General features: G+C 36.9%; 1 protein-coding gene across 5 annotated transcripts in view; it reads right to left on the reverse strand.

The window, feature by feature from the left end:
- The window catches only part of SYT1 (synaptotagmin 1), a 333,546-nt gene that overhangs the window by 207,283 nt on the left and 112,096 nt on the right, over positions 1–14,167 (reverse strand). For all 5 annotated transcript variants that reach the window (XM_058805517.1, XM_058805520.1, XM_058805516.1 and 2 more), the window contains one exon: positions 6,892–6,953. The gene's annotated coding sequence lies outside the window, so the exon portion shown is untranslated. The remainder of the gene's footprint in view (positions 1–6,891; positions 6,954–14,167) is intronic.

A 14,167-nucleotide genomic window follows, 5' to 3' on the forward strand; every position in this document is an offset into this window, starting at 1 on the left:
ACAGTTTAATACCTAGTGGTTTATTAACCAATTGCTTAATAATATTTAAGACTTCAAACTGCATTATCTAAAGTAAAATTAGATCTTTAAGCGAACTCTGTCCCTGTTAATAATTTCATTGAAACTAAAGATTCAACTGCTGAGACAGAACTCTAAGAACAAATACCATCAAAAATAGTTAAGGTTGCATGGTCTAAATGACATCGTATTCCACTTTTCTCATCCTTCTTCCTAAAACCAATGTTCTTACTTGGCAATGTAACTTATAAGGATGAGTGAAATAGGCTTTTGGTAAAAGAGCAGCCTGGGCACTATTTCTGTTAGAAATGAAAAGGTATTGGGAGACCTATTACGTGAAAGATCAAAGTGTACCTCTGTTCAGTACTAGCAGAGACCTCCAGGCTATCATGCATTTTACACAGGATCACCAGACTTTGCAATAAATGTTTGGGAGTTATCTTTTGGAGCTTCAGCCCCTGGACCCATGCAACTGAATACAAATCTCATCTTTCAATAAAAAATACACTTATAAACCTTGAGATTTTGGAGGGACTAAAGCAGTCATAGAAATTGAGCAATAACAGGAAAAACTCCCAAGTATGTGGCATATGGAAAAACAGAATCTCAGCATTTTTAATCACTTGACTAAAGCTTTGTAAATGGTGAGACTGGTAAGATGGCCGAATGTTATGTGCTTTACGAACAGCATGTTCAAAAACTTGTGCCCTCAGCTGAAAGTACTGTTTCATTTATTAGCACAGCTACAAGAGTCACTAGTATGAAAGACATCAATCAATATTGCTCTCAGAGCTGTCGTGCAGAGGGTCCTCTCACAGCAAAACCATTCTTTGCCTCTTTAGCTTGCAGAGCAAAACTGCAAGTGCAGCAGCAGACACACTGCTGATATTCCAGATTGATGTTCCAGAGCACTTCAAATCACTCCTAATTTCTAGTTGTTCTAATGGATATCCCCCCCACCCAAAAATCCTAATCCTAGGAATAATGCCTTTCCAAATATATTAAGTGTTGAATTCAGTGTTCTCAAAGTTGTTTACTGTAAGAAAAATTCTACTGTGCCTATTCCATGTACTTCAGATATTAATATAAACACAGAAGATTGACGTCAGAAAAGATATTTTTATGTGCTAATGGTTTTGCAAAACATTTTCGTTTACATGGAAAAGTAACTGAATTTCCTATTTTCCTCCCATTTCCACAGTTAAGTGTTTTCAACATAGTTGTAAGTAAGAGATATAATTGTAAACAAGTCTAAGATGCGTCTTTTCCCATTTCTGAATAAACTCTTGAATGAGTTTCGTTTACATAAGGAAAGCAGTCAAAATGAGATGCTTATGACAGCTAGGTCTCTTCAAAGTAAGATTTATAGTATGAAATTTTAAAGAAAATAAAATCATATTTAAAGAAAAAAGTCATACTTGGAGATGATCCAAAACTGCCAAATAATGTCCCTTAGTAATCACCAACTCCATCCAGGGGAGTCCTCTTAACCTGTATGTTTCATAATCACTTGTACCAGATGAGGTATTTCTTGAGTTAAGCTTCATGCACCATAAATACAAACCAGAAAAATTTACAATAAAGTCTATCTCTTATTTCCTAATCAAAGCATAAGTCATGACAAGAGCAGTGACAGAACAGACTGTCTCCAAGACTCATTGGAAATTTGGGTTGGAAGTGACCTACCATGAATTTCTTCGGTGTCCGAAGCTAACCTGGTAGTCTTTAAAAGTGCATTGCGCAACAAGATTAAGAGTTAGAAACAAAAGGGAAATACTGCTTAAAGCTTGCTCTCAGAAAAAAAAGGAAAAAAAAAAAAAAAAGGAACACCAATTTACCCAAAAAGTATGCAACACTGCAGATGTCTACTAATTTTGTTTGATTGTATTTAGAGATGGGACCATAATAGCAGTTACCAACGTCAGCAAAGCTGCATTATGATGACACAGTATAATTCTTCTTATTGAGAGATTTTAATCACAAATATTTCACAGTAACTAAAAGTAAAAAAAAAAAAAAAACAACTAAACAAATTATCAATATCCCCATCCAAAAATAGGCAGAGCCATAATAAAAACTGCAGTAGCAAAGAAAACGTGACATTAAAATTTCTTTGATGTGTGGATCATAGAAGCAATTACTTATAGTAGCTTCTTGGAAGTTGCCTCAGTAATTGTGTAGAACTGCTGCAATGTTTACACATTGTATGACTTAATGCCAAAAACCAACTCTTTTTTAAATGGAAATGACATTTCTCTGAAAGAGTCTGATTTAAAATCATAGCCAAGTTGATATTCAATGTGATGTTTATAAATAGCCAAGTACAGGAACAGAGAATGCAACAGAGGAGAATGAGGATGTTAACCCTACTGACTGAAGCTGGCTTATGAAATTCCAACAAGAAAATTACACTAATTAATATTTTGCTTTTGAAACCTAATGTGCAAAGGTGGTTAAAATCTACTGCCACAGCAGCAACCCAGGCATTTGGCTCCTAAACTTAAAGATACTGACTTCTTTTAATGTTTTTTGGTGGATGAAAAAGCAGCTGGTAAATACAGTAGTACTTCGGAATAAATATATATACACAGTAACATTGAAAAATGGAAAATATAACACAGATTTCCAGTTCACAATTTCCAAATAATAGACAAAATATCAGGCAATATTCATTGAAGCCATTAAATGGCTCAAATGGTTAAATTCCTAGCTGAGAAAAAGATGATTACATGACTTCTGGGGCACTTGGAAAACACATCATTTGAAAATGTGTCTAGAAAGGTATGTGTTTACCAATTAAAGAAAAAGTTTAGAAGCTGCAGAAGATAAATTAAATGGTAGGGACTAATCAATCACAGTGCTAAAATGATAGATGACAACTAAACTGAAGCCCCAGGGAACTACAACTACTGAGCCATTTTGCAAAATTAGGCTGCATAACTAGCATACCTCAAAGCACTACCGAATCTAAATCCATGGCAGAGATGTCACATTAAAAAACACAAAGCGGTGTCTGTAATACAGGAATGATAAAAAGAAAAGAAAAATAAAGTTCTGCAGCACAGAACTTTGTAAGCATATAAGCCATAGAGACTAGACTTCTCTGAATAGCCTTGACATGATAACCAAAAAAGAAGCAATATAAACAACCTTTACATTATGCAAATGCTACTGTATAATTGACCAGAAGTTCATACTTTCACTATGTGAGGAAAAAAAAATGAGTGAAACTAATTTAGGGGAAGACCTCATTAAAGACTTAAGGTAATGGAAACACTCCAATGAACAATTTTATCCAAGCCTGCAGTATATGCACATGAATTTTAATTTGTAATGACGAAACCTGTGACAAAATGGCAAAGAACAAGGAATGAGGGCACTTCATGCTGCTTCTAGATTACTATACTGCATGAAAAATTGAAATAATAACGTAAGGGAAGGTTATTGTGATTACTACAGAATATTCAGGAACCACAGGCTCATTTCTTTTTGAATACTCATAAATTCAACTTTTACAACTTTTCCAAAACCAAAAACCCCATCATTTAGCTCCTTTATCTCTGGTACATTACATACCTCTATATATAATATTGTAAATGATAAAATATAAAACACAGTAGCTTTTGAAATAGATATTAGGACAAACAAGGGAAAAGTTGCATGCTCATGAGCTAATGGTAAGTCTAACATAAATTTATTTTTCTACACATAATGGAGTCGAACTGCCCATACAATAACTTTCAGCAGGCCAAGCCTCCTCTCATCTGCTCACAGCAGAGTCTAGATTTTGGCCATCCCTCTCCTGTACCAGCACTGTGCTTGTGCAATCTCCTAATTTATGTCACATTACCTGAATTTGCTTTATCAAACAAGAGTAACAAAAAACCTGTTATCAACCAGCCATCAATTATTTGCCACTTCTTTGGTACACCAAAGTTTGTGGTAGATGAAATCTGATTGCTGCTGACCATGTGAGGACAATGGACACCTTTTTTTGAACACATGTTGCAAGAATTTTTTCCTGTTCCTCAAAAGGTATCTGCAATCTTTTGCAATATCAAATACAAATGACAAAGGCCCTTGCACTTAAAATAAAGTTGGGAACATGTAAAATCCACAAAATATACTATACATTATTGACTTTTATTTTATCCTTTTTAAAATAAGAACAATATTGATTTTAATTTTATTTTCTCTATATGTAGGGAATTCAATCTTTTTTTGCCTCTAAGCACCAGATACTTTAAATTTTAGACTTTAATTCAAGTTGAAGGAAAAAAGGTATTCTGAAACAACTCCACAAATTCAATTTATCAAACCTAGTGTCAGAAGAATGACTGGTTCCTTTGTGTAAGAATAGCACATGTTCTCAAGGGTGTTGTTAGAAGGCCCAAAGGTGCCATACATGAAGTTCCCTCTCTGGGAGAACGCACAGCCTGATCAAGCTGGTTACATTGTTCTCACTGATGATGGATGAGAGGTAAGAGTAATTTTATTTGTTTTATTATTCTAATTTCCCATGTATATTGCAAAGAGAGCATTAAATAAATTTCACATCACAAATGTTAAATAACCACTGCAGAGTTTCATTTTTGTAATTATATATTCATTATATGTTAGATAATTTGTAGTTTATAATCATAATACCACAATTGATAAAATTAACCATGGATAATATGAAAAGGTCCTGTCAACCTATTCTGCCAGCAGAAGAGAGAGAATTTGTATGTGAAGGAGTACAAATAATAGTTGACTAAATTTTTCTCACTATACACAAATAAATCCACATTATTTTGAAAGAGCTGCCTGTGAATTCTGGCCACTTGACACAGAAACACAACTGGGGAGAAGATCTTCAGAGTCTGCAGTAGTGAAATTTATTTTCTACAAGAAGGTCTGTAATAATTTGTAGATTTTTGTAAATATAGATCAGTTGAATTATACAAATTGCCTGGAAATGCTAGCATTTATTCATGTAACTACCAGTCACCTGCTGCCAAAACTTCAGATCCAGAGGGCATAAAGCATAATTTATTAGGCTGAAGGTATCCCATGCATTAAATAACAACTTCCAAAGTTCCACTGTTTCTTTCCACATGTCAAATAAAATTGCAAGACCTCACCTACATTACACTACATTGTAACCCTTTGTGAATTCCTTAGACATAGGCATATGGCATTATTCTGTGCATTATGACCCAAAACCAGCAATAACACTCTTGGTCTGCAGAATGCCTATCTGATACTAGAAATAGCAAGCTTAAAATTTGCCCAAGATCAGAAACATTCTGCAATGCAGCTCTGCCAAGAGTAAGAGGAGATGGCCCTATGTGGGAGATGAGAGCAGAAAATGTGAAGCTCGAGCCGACTAACTACATGGCCAAAAATGGAAAGATAAAGGGTAAAAAGAGGCGTGATAGCAAGTAGGGAATATAAACCACAGGAGCCACAAGGGAAAGAAGAGAAAACACAAGGAAAATATGACTGATAGAAGAAAAAATGAAAAAAAAAAAAAAATCAAAGGAATAGATAAATAGGAGTTTCGAGAAGTTTTCTAGAATTTTCTGGTACATATGTATCATTTGCTATATATCTAGAAGATGCCCACAGGTAATATAGTTTAGTACAGTGTACAAATAACCACACAGGTTCACAAACAAGCATTGTGTTTCCTTAGATTTGTGAAATGCCACACATTTCCTTTCATGTTAAAGCCCATCATCAAACTTATCAGCCCAGAGATAGAATAGGTATTTTTTTGCTATTGAGATTTACACACACTTTTTTTCCAATCAAGAATATTATTTTTATTATTTCTCAAGAACTATTGAAGATTTATTTCTATTCAGAACTACCCTGTCCCATACACCAGTTTGGCTAAATAAATAGGGACTTAATATACAACATTAAAATTCCTTATCTTGTACTGCCAAATGTATATTCTAAAAGCAGAATGGTGCTAAAGAACACATTCTCTGCACATTACCTACCGTCCACAATTATCTACCTCAAAAAAGGCACCTAGCACAGAGGAACTGTTTTGTTGGAACTGTTAACAGAAATGTGTTAACACAAGTCCACCTGTTCTGGTTCTCAGAAGATATCACCACCTGTTAATACCCAGAAATGTGGTACACCCATATAATCAGCTACAGTTCCCGGGGCACACTACTTTGGATTGGCAGTGACAGCAGTGTCTGTGCTCTACTTTGTCATGACTGGTACTTCACCAGCAATCTAAGATATTTTTCTAGGGACAATGTCAATAATATCACCTACAACACAAACATGGCCCATTTTCTTGTCTCAGAAAGCAATCTTAATTTCTCGGTGTTTGACAATGCTGCAGTTGTCAGAGGCCAGTGCAGCCATGCACTGAGACTGGTTGCAGTGTGCAGTGAACAGCACAGCCATGACCAGGGCTGTTCAGAACAATGAACCAGTGGTTATGTGCTTAATACAAACCCATAAATTTTGCTCCTACACCAACTCAGTGGGATCTGACTACAGCAGTGAATCTGTTTTTCCGCAAAATTTCACGCGTGAGCAAATGTTGGTGTAATATTGTTTTTAGTTTGCTACTGTTCAATTTCTATTGCAATGTATTTTTACTGAGAAGAAAAACAATATTCTCAGTATGAGCAGCAATGAATGCACTTTTTGTGGATTACCTGGGCCTCTTACCTGAGATGATTACAGAATTCGTAAAAGTCTACCCCTGTGAAATGAAACTAAGTTGGATACAGGGCAGAGATGTTCCCTGCACTAATTTCTTCCACTTGTTGGAAGAACTGCAAATGTGAAAGAATAAAAAAAAATTAAAAGGAAGTGCAAGTCATGTTTAGCTTTGGAGTATATAAGTTGGTCACTTACTGTTCACAAAAGAGAATGTGTGCTTAACTCTCTTCTCTTTGTTTATTCAGGACTCCACACTCCTGAAAGAAAAAAAAATACTTGTGTTTATCATCCATTTAAAATTAACTATCTAGTTTCATTTGTGCCACAGAAGTCTGCCATTTTAAAACTTACTTTTGGCTTACCCTAATATTTAAAATCCTGGGCTTTTGTGAAAGCACCCAGCAGAGAAAATTTGTATCATCCCTTTTCCTTAAAAAACAGTTTTTCAGTCTTAGATACTACATTAGCAGCAGAGATGAGAAATCTACAGGTTCAGGGAACAAATCTCTCTTGAAACCTCAGACTAAATGCCAGGCATCCTAATTTTATCTGGGCACCTGCAGGCCTCCCCAGTTCCAGGAAGGTGACAGGCTTTCACATTTCTGAGGCTGTCAATCCTCTCATCAAAATCAAATTCTCATTGTGTATTAGATCTCAGCAGAATTACCCCATTAGACTGAGGAGCCAAGGAAGAAAGAACATAATCCTGCAATGACAGCCACAGCCTCTCTCACCACTTTTGGAGGAGAGTGGAACATGCTGCAGAGGGGTCTTTGATGCCTCACTCCTGCTGTTTCAGACAGGAAATTTGTACGGTAAGAACTGAACACAGCACACCAGCTGCTTTAGCCTTTCTTGGCCAGGTTACAAGCATCACAACAGAGGTGAGTTTTAAGGCAGGATTTGAAGGAACACAGCATACTGCCTTTGCAGATTTTACTATTAACAATCTTCATTAATAAAGGATGCTTGAGAGAAGGGAGAAAATTGGAACTGCTGGGCAATAAGGGTTACAATAAGGGCAACATTGGTGTGAAAGGGCAAGCACAATCAAGCTGTGAAGGCATTAATTGTGAAGATGACCAATTTGGATGCAATCAAAATATTGAGCCAAATACATAGTTACCAAGATAGACAGACGTATTTTTAATTTTACATCAACTAGAAAATGAAAATGTTGTTATCTGAAACTGTCAGACTACAGCACACCAACACTTATGCTGGCCTTTAAAAAGGCAAATCATGATTCCATCTACCATCTCACTCCAACCAGCAAACCATCTTTCATGACTCAAATCATACAGGACTCAAACTATAACTAATTATAAAATCTAATTTCCCTTTGTTTCTGTATCTTTCTGTCAATATTTATGACATACCAGAAATCACTCATCTCATATGAGTCTACTGAAGAAACCTGCTAAGCAACAATTAAGAAATGTTTGGAGCTGAGGGCTATATAATACATTAGTCAGAAGCATTCTAGTATTTTGATGTTATTAGGTTTTATACTTTTTTGAACCATAGGGATCAGCTCTTCTATCTAACAGCCCATTTTCTTATGTCCTAGACATCAGTGAGGAGCTGAACACTTAAAATGATGCAAGGTTAGCTGGACACTGATGTGAAATCTTATTCTTAAGGGTTTAGAATAGTTCAGATGCTGGTGTAAAACACAGCTAATTTGATTCCCACAGTTTGTGACTCATATCAAATATCAACTCATGGTCAATAGCCTTAGCAAGACTTACCTTGCTTGGTGCTCTGTATTACCTGTATAAAATGTTCTGGTACAGACCATGACAGACCTAATCTGAACTACTGTACTCAAACATCTCTGAACTCTGAAGTTCAACCAAAACTTTCCCTCTTGCTGTCAAGTCAAGTTTTCCCAAACAGAGGGATTTGAAATTCAGAAACACTCAGAAAGAGAGTTCAATAAAAGAGCCTCTAATCTCCACCTTCTCCTGGGGCTCAGAGCCAGGGCTTTGGTTCAGGGCCCTGTGTATATCTTGCATTTGAGCAGAGGTAGCTGCAAGTGCCTCAAAAAAATTAACACCCAGAGTCACACCTGCTCTGTGGTGCACTGTCTCAATCTTCCCCTGTTTCTCTAAGCTGTCTGTGTCAAGCTGTGCCATATTATTACTGAGCCTTTCAGGAGGTTCACTGCTTCCTTCTGCGGCAATGACAACATAGAAAAGAAAGACAAATGTTTACTATACTACTAATTGTAAATAACTGAATAAAAATACAGGTTATGCACCACGGAAGCAGATTTACGTGAGCCTATGAATAAGTGTGGTGCTGCATTAAGTGCAAACAGAGACAGCCTGCCTGCTTCTTTGAAGCTCACAGTCTGAGTTTCCAAAAGATATGAAAAATGTAATAGACATCTGGAATAAGTAAAAACCAATCAATAAAATTCAACAGTTGTCCAGGAAACTAAATACCATCGCCCTTTACAAGGATTTGCAGAGTGAAAATATAAGGATATAAATAAACTCTATATTTATCTCTATATAATATCTAAAAAATATTTGCATTTCTAGAGGAAGATGAACACAGTACAAAAGAAATTCAGCTGTGTTTCTATCACTTACTATTAAACACAGGCAATTTTTTTATTAGATGTGTTCAAAGATTAATTCGTTCACCCTTGGTTATGGACTCCTGTGGGTCTTCAGTGCAGGAGATCCCCTGCAGTGACAACTATATTTTCAGAGCTACAAATAGCATCTGTCAGTGCTGGTAACTTCCAAGGCTCCATTTTCATTTCTATATTTGCAAGAGAAGACGTTTCCTAATGAAACCATTGGAAATATCAACAGAAACACATTTTGATATGTGTGACTACATCTTGCAATATCCCGTTGAAGTGCAATCTATATTTAACAAATGTTATCTACAGAAGATACTTTAAGACGTTTAATTTCAGGGTACATACTCATTTAAATGATCTGCAACTTTGATTTGGTTAGCATATAGATAGCAAAAGAACAACAAAGCCTTTTTTCATTAATTCTAAACTCTCTGATCCCAGTCACCTTTATGGTAACCAGTTATGGCAATAGTCCCATTAAACTGGGGCAGGACTGGAGCTCTGAAATAAAACCAGTTCAGGCAAAATCACTGTATTTAAGATTATACATTCATATATGCTCATGAAATGAAACCCTACTCCACTGCAAGGAAGGAAGTTGCAATTTTTCTCAGGAAGCCCTTGTTTAACTCATAGAGAAACAAAGTGGATTTACATTTATTACAGGTGGCAAAGAACATTTTTAGCATCACGGAATCATGGCAAAAATAAGCCCCTTTTATTAGATGCTTCACTTTTCATTGTGAACTGTGATACAAAAGATGAAAGGGAAGTTGCATGGTAATTAAAAGATTTCTCAAGGTATCTTAGGCCATCTGCAGTCTCTTTATTCCATTACTATTTTTAAAACCAGGAACAACTATGTGATCTTTTACAAACTCCATGAAGAAAGAATTTTTATCTGTTTAGGATTATGGGCTAAACACTCATTAGTAGAGCATATGGCTGTTATTTGAGTACTATTCTTCCCTCTCTTCTTTCAAACAGTGAGGAATAATTTTGCAAACGGAATATCTGTACTCTGGAGTAATAAAGAGCTGCTAATATATCATCATTATGGCTCAGTGACAGTTCCAGAGCACAACTGGACAACATTTTTGTCATGAAGGAATAAAAGCTCTAGAAATCAGTTTCAGGAGGGTTTTGGTTTTGACAGAGCTGAAACTTAGCCCAGGTTTGTTTACTTTATTGATTGTCTTTCAGACCTGAGGACATCACTTATGTGGCATATCTGGGAGTTTTGGAATAAACGATCTTGAAATTTTGTGTGACAAAATGAAAAAATATAAACTAAATCTCCAACAAAAATCAGCGGGCGTTTAGCCTACTGAATTTAGTAGCACATCCTCAAAACACAAGCCCAATACTCTTAGAAGTGAAAATGGGTATTTCAAATTTTATTCTCTGCTTTAGAATTATTTATGAGAGAAAACCAGATTAATTGAAAGTGGAGAAGTCCATTATGAATAGACTGACATCCTGTAAAACACAGAACTGATGTCTGGAAAAAATGAGGCTAGCATTCGATTATGAAGGTTAAATTAGCTAATAACCAGTACAGAGTCTGGATAATTTCCAGTTGCATAATGTGCAACAAATTAAATGTATTTTGAAAAAAAATGCAGTTGCAGGCATTTATTAATCGTTTCACATATTGAAACAGAAATTGTCATACATTATGAACTTTACAGTCCTTAATCATATGTATATTTCACCATTTTATGGGCTTAATTTGCTTAGCATCAACTTTTACTGTGAGTAACATTGATTTTGTCAAAACCTCAAATAAGTCACAGAACAGATCTGAGGATTACTTCAGAAGGGATTTAAAGCACACACTGTGAATCTCTATACAACCACCACTTAAAACACTATCCGTTCAGGCCCAGATGGATTGCTATGGCAACAGAATCCCAAATACCAGGTTTTTAACTAACAAAAATGTAAATTATTGATGAACTCAAGAGTTGTCTCTCTTGGACACCCTCCTATTCAAATACCAAGCCGTATGGCTAGAATACAGGGAAATGGTTGATATGCAATTTCCCCAGCCCAGTGAGCACTAATCCCAAAGGATTTCATTAAATCTTTTGGCTTAAATTTTTATTCTTGGAACAGCAGTCAGCAAGCAGGGATTACATTAAAACAGGCACTACTGAGGTCATTACCGACTGAATTCAGGCCTGTAATATAACAAAACAGGAACTAATTTTAAATATACCTCCACACACATCCCCCTCCCCCAAAAAATAGCACTGCTCTAAGTTACTGTATACTTGGTGACAGCACTTTTTCCACTCACATCACCACCCTTCCTCCTTGCCTACAGGAAATGATGGAGAACAGTACAAAAAAGTAAAAACCAGAAAGACATGTTATTTGCTAAAGAGATGCACATCTCATGGTAGAGGTGACTGTGCATAAACAACTTAGTTGCAGAACAATGAATATAAGGAGGCTCTGCAGCCTTTGATATTTTGTAAATCAAAACCAAGAATAAAAACTTCTCTAGCAAATGAGCAAATCAGAAGAGAGGAAGTACTTATTGGCATTGTTATTGCAAATTTCCTGAATAGTCTGCTAAGTGAACAAATAGTGGTAGGAAAGCCAAACACTACTGGAAAGCCTCTCAGACTTTATACAGAATGTGGTTAACACAGTGATTGTCAGACAAAAATCAGTTCTCAATTTTGGACTGTGACAGTCCAGCTTGTTTTAAAAGAAACTGTGGCTTTAAAAAACCCAAACAATTCTCAGGTGTGTGCCTGGCATTAGGGGTCACTGTACATAGACAGGAAATTGCAAACTTCTGACTGTAAGAGTTTGTTACCAGATCCAGTGTCCACTCAAAAACTAGAAGGAAAAACCAGGACAGGGGTAAATTTGTGGAGATGGGCAAATACGGAGGGATGCTTTTGCTGATAGAAAGGAAACAACTATTGAAACAGAAAGTTCAAGAGATAAAACCAAGGCATCGAGTAATTTCCTAAGACAAGGGAGAAATTTAGAGCAACAGAATGTGAAGAAGATAGTGGTTGTACCATACACTTCCTGTGGGGCAGGAGAAATTCTCCCATCCTCATTCACATAGATGAGCATTTACTCAACACAGTACACAAAGACAGACGACCTATTTAGGAGAGCTGCCATTTGAACAGCCATTTAAGTTTACAGATATTAACTAGATTGCATGCCTTTAGGTCTCAACAAACAATGTTTAAGTACTTCAGAATACAGTTTACCAGAATGCAAGTGCTGCATCACTGTGGACTGTTGTCATCTTACTGCAAAAGTTCTACACCTTCCTGGTGATTTTGCATGGCAGCTCTTCACAGTACTCTTTCTTCTTCACAGTACAGCTAAAAAACTTCAGCTCTCTCTTCAACCAGCTAACCCACTCTTTTGTAGCACTCTTCTTCTTATTGGACACAGCTGTGGCCTATTAAGCTCAGGCCTGTTCCTAATCTTTGGTGACTAGTACAGCTGCAACTCCTCAGGCGTGAGACTACCTTCTACACTATTTTCTTACATTCTATCCCCCCACAGTGGACACTAGAGACAAAACCTAAAGTATTTACACCCTGCTTTTCTCTGTCCATTCAGTCTGTGGCCTGGCCATTCCCATCCTGTGATCGATATATTTAAAGGTGACTAGTTTTCAGCTCTACAGATTTCTCTACTCAGCAAAGGACTCAGCTCACTGTGGAATTTCTCTGGAAGTCCCTTTTACAATACGAGCAACAAAACTGTTTTTCAGCCTCTGCTCACTTGTTTTGAGCTACCTGCCACCTAAAGTTGAAAGATCCTTCCCTGTAACTTTCTCAGAACTTCAGCTCTTAGCAGAACCAGGTGTTTCAACTCCTGACTAGCTTTCTCTTGTTATTACCACACACCTCCATTAGACAATGCTGTTTCTGTTACACACAACTCACACACAGGCAAGAGCAGCCCCCAACCTTCAGTAAGTGCCAGCTGCTCTTCAAACGCCCCTGCCTTGCTCTCCCAGTTGCATGATGCTTCTGACATTCTCAGATTCTTTCTCCTACCAGTACTGTCCAGAACATGCCTTGTTACCCTCTTTGGTTCTCAGTCCTGCTGGATTCAGATCTCTTGTTGCCCATCAAAAGCCTTTTCCAGCTTCTGCTTTATCCTTACACTTGGCTTGATGTTAGAAGAGAGATCCACTCTCCTAACACAACCACACCTTGGTCAGCCTCAGAACCTCATGATCAATGAACAATCATATGAATCAGTAGGCACCAAAAGATTCTCTTTTCAAGGAAGAAAACCTATCAATGGTGATGATATGGTCAGTGACAATACAGTCACAAATGGGTATCTGAATCATCTTGAGATGTTTTAAGAATCTTATGTGGCCAAAGGAGCATCAGAATCTGGGGCAAGAACAGCATTTCCTCCCTCCAGTAGCTATCCAGGACAATATATATCTCTTCTTCTACTAACACTCCTCTCACTGTGAAGCTACTGTAGTCCTGCTTTATAAAAGGGATGGTACAAGTGCCAGCAATATGGATGCACAGCAAATGTGGCACAGACCTCCAGGAGATCTTTGCATGTAACAGACCTATACAGTAGATAAGTTGGATGTGTTCACACTACGTAGGGAGACCTCAACCACTATGTTACATCTGCCATGCAGTATCTGTGGAGCTGCTCTGGAAGGAATCTTCCCAGTGTGTAGCTTGCCATTCTTGCTCTGTGATTGCTGGCTATGTCTCAGCCATTTTCTTAGACAAGAGTAGAGTAGATTACATGGCACTTATTTTTTTCCAATTTCAAATATGGACACATGAGAATACCAACATTTATTAACAATAAAAAGCCATAAAAATTTCATAAGTCAGCGTGAAG

Source organism: Ammospiza caudacuta, chromosome 5, assembly GCF_027887145.1.
Source record: "Ammospiza caudacuta isolate bAmmCau1 chromosome 5, bAmmCau1.pri, whole genome shotgun sequence".
Taxonomy (NCBI): domain Eukaryota; kingdom Metazoa; phylum Chordata; class Aves; order Passeriformes; family Passerellidae; genus Ammospiza; species Ammospiza caudacuta.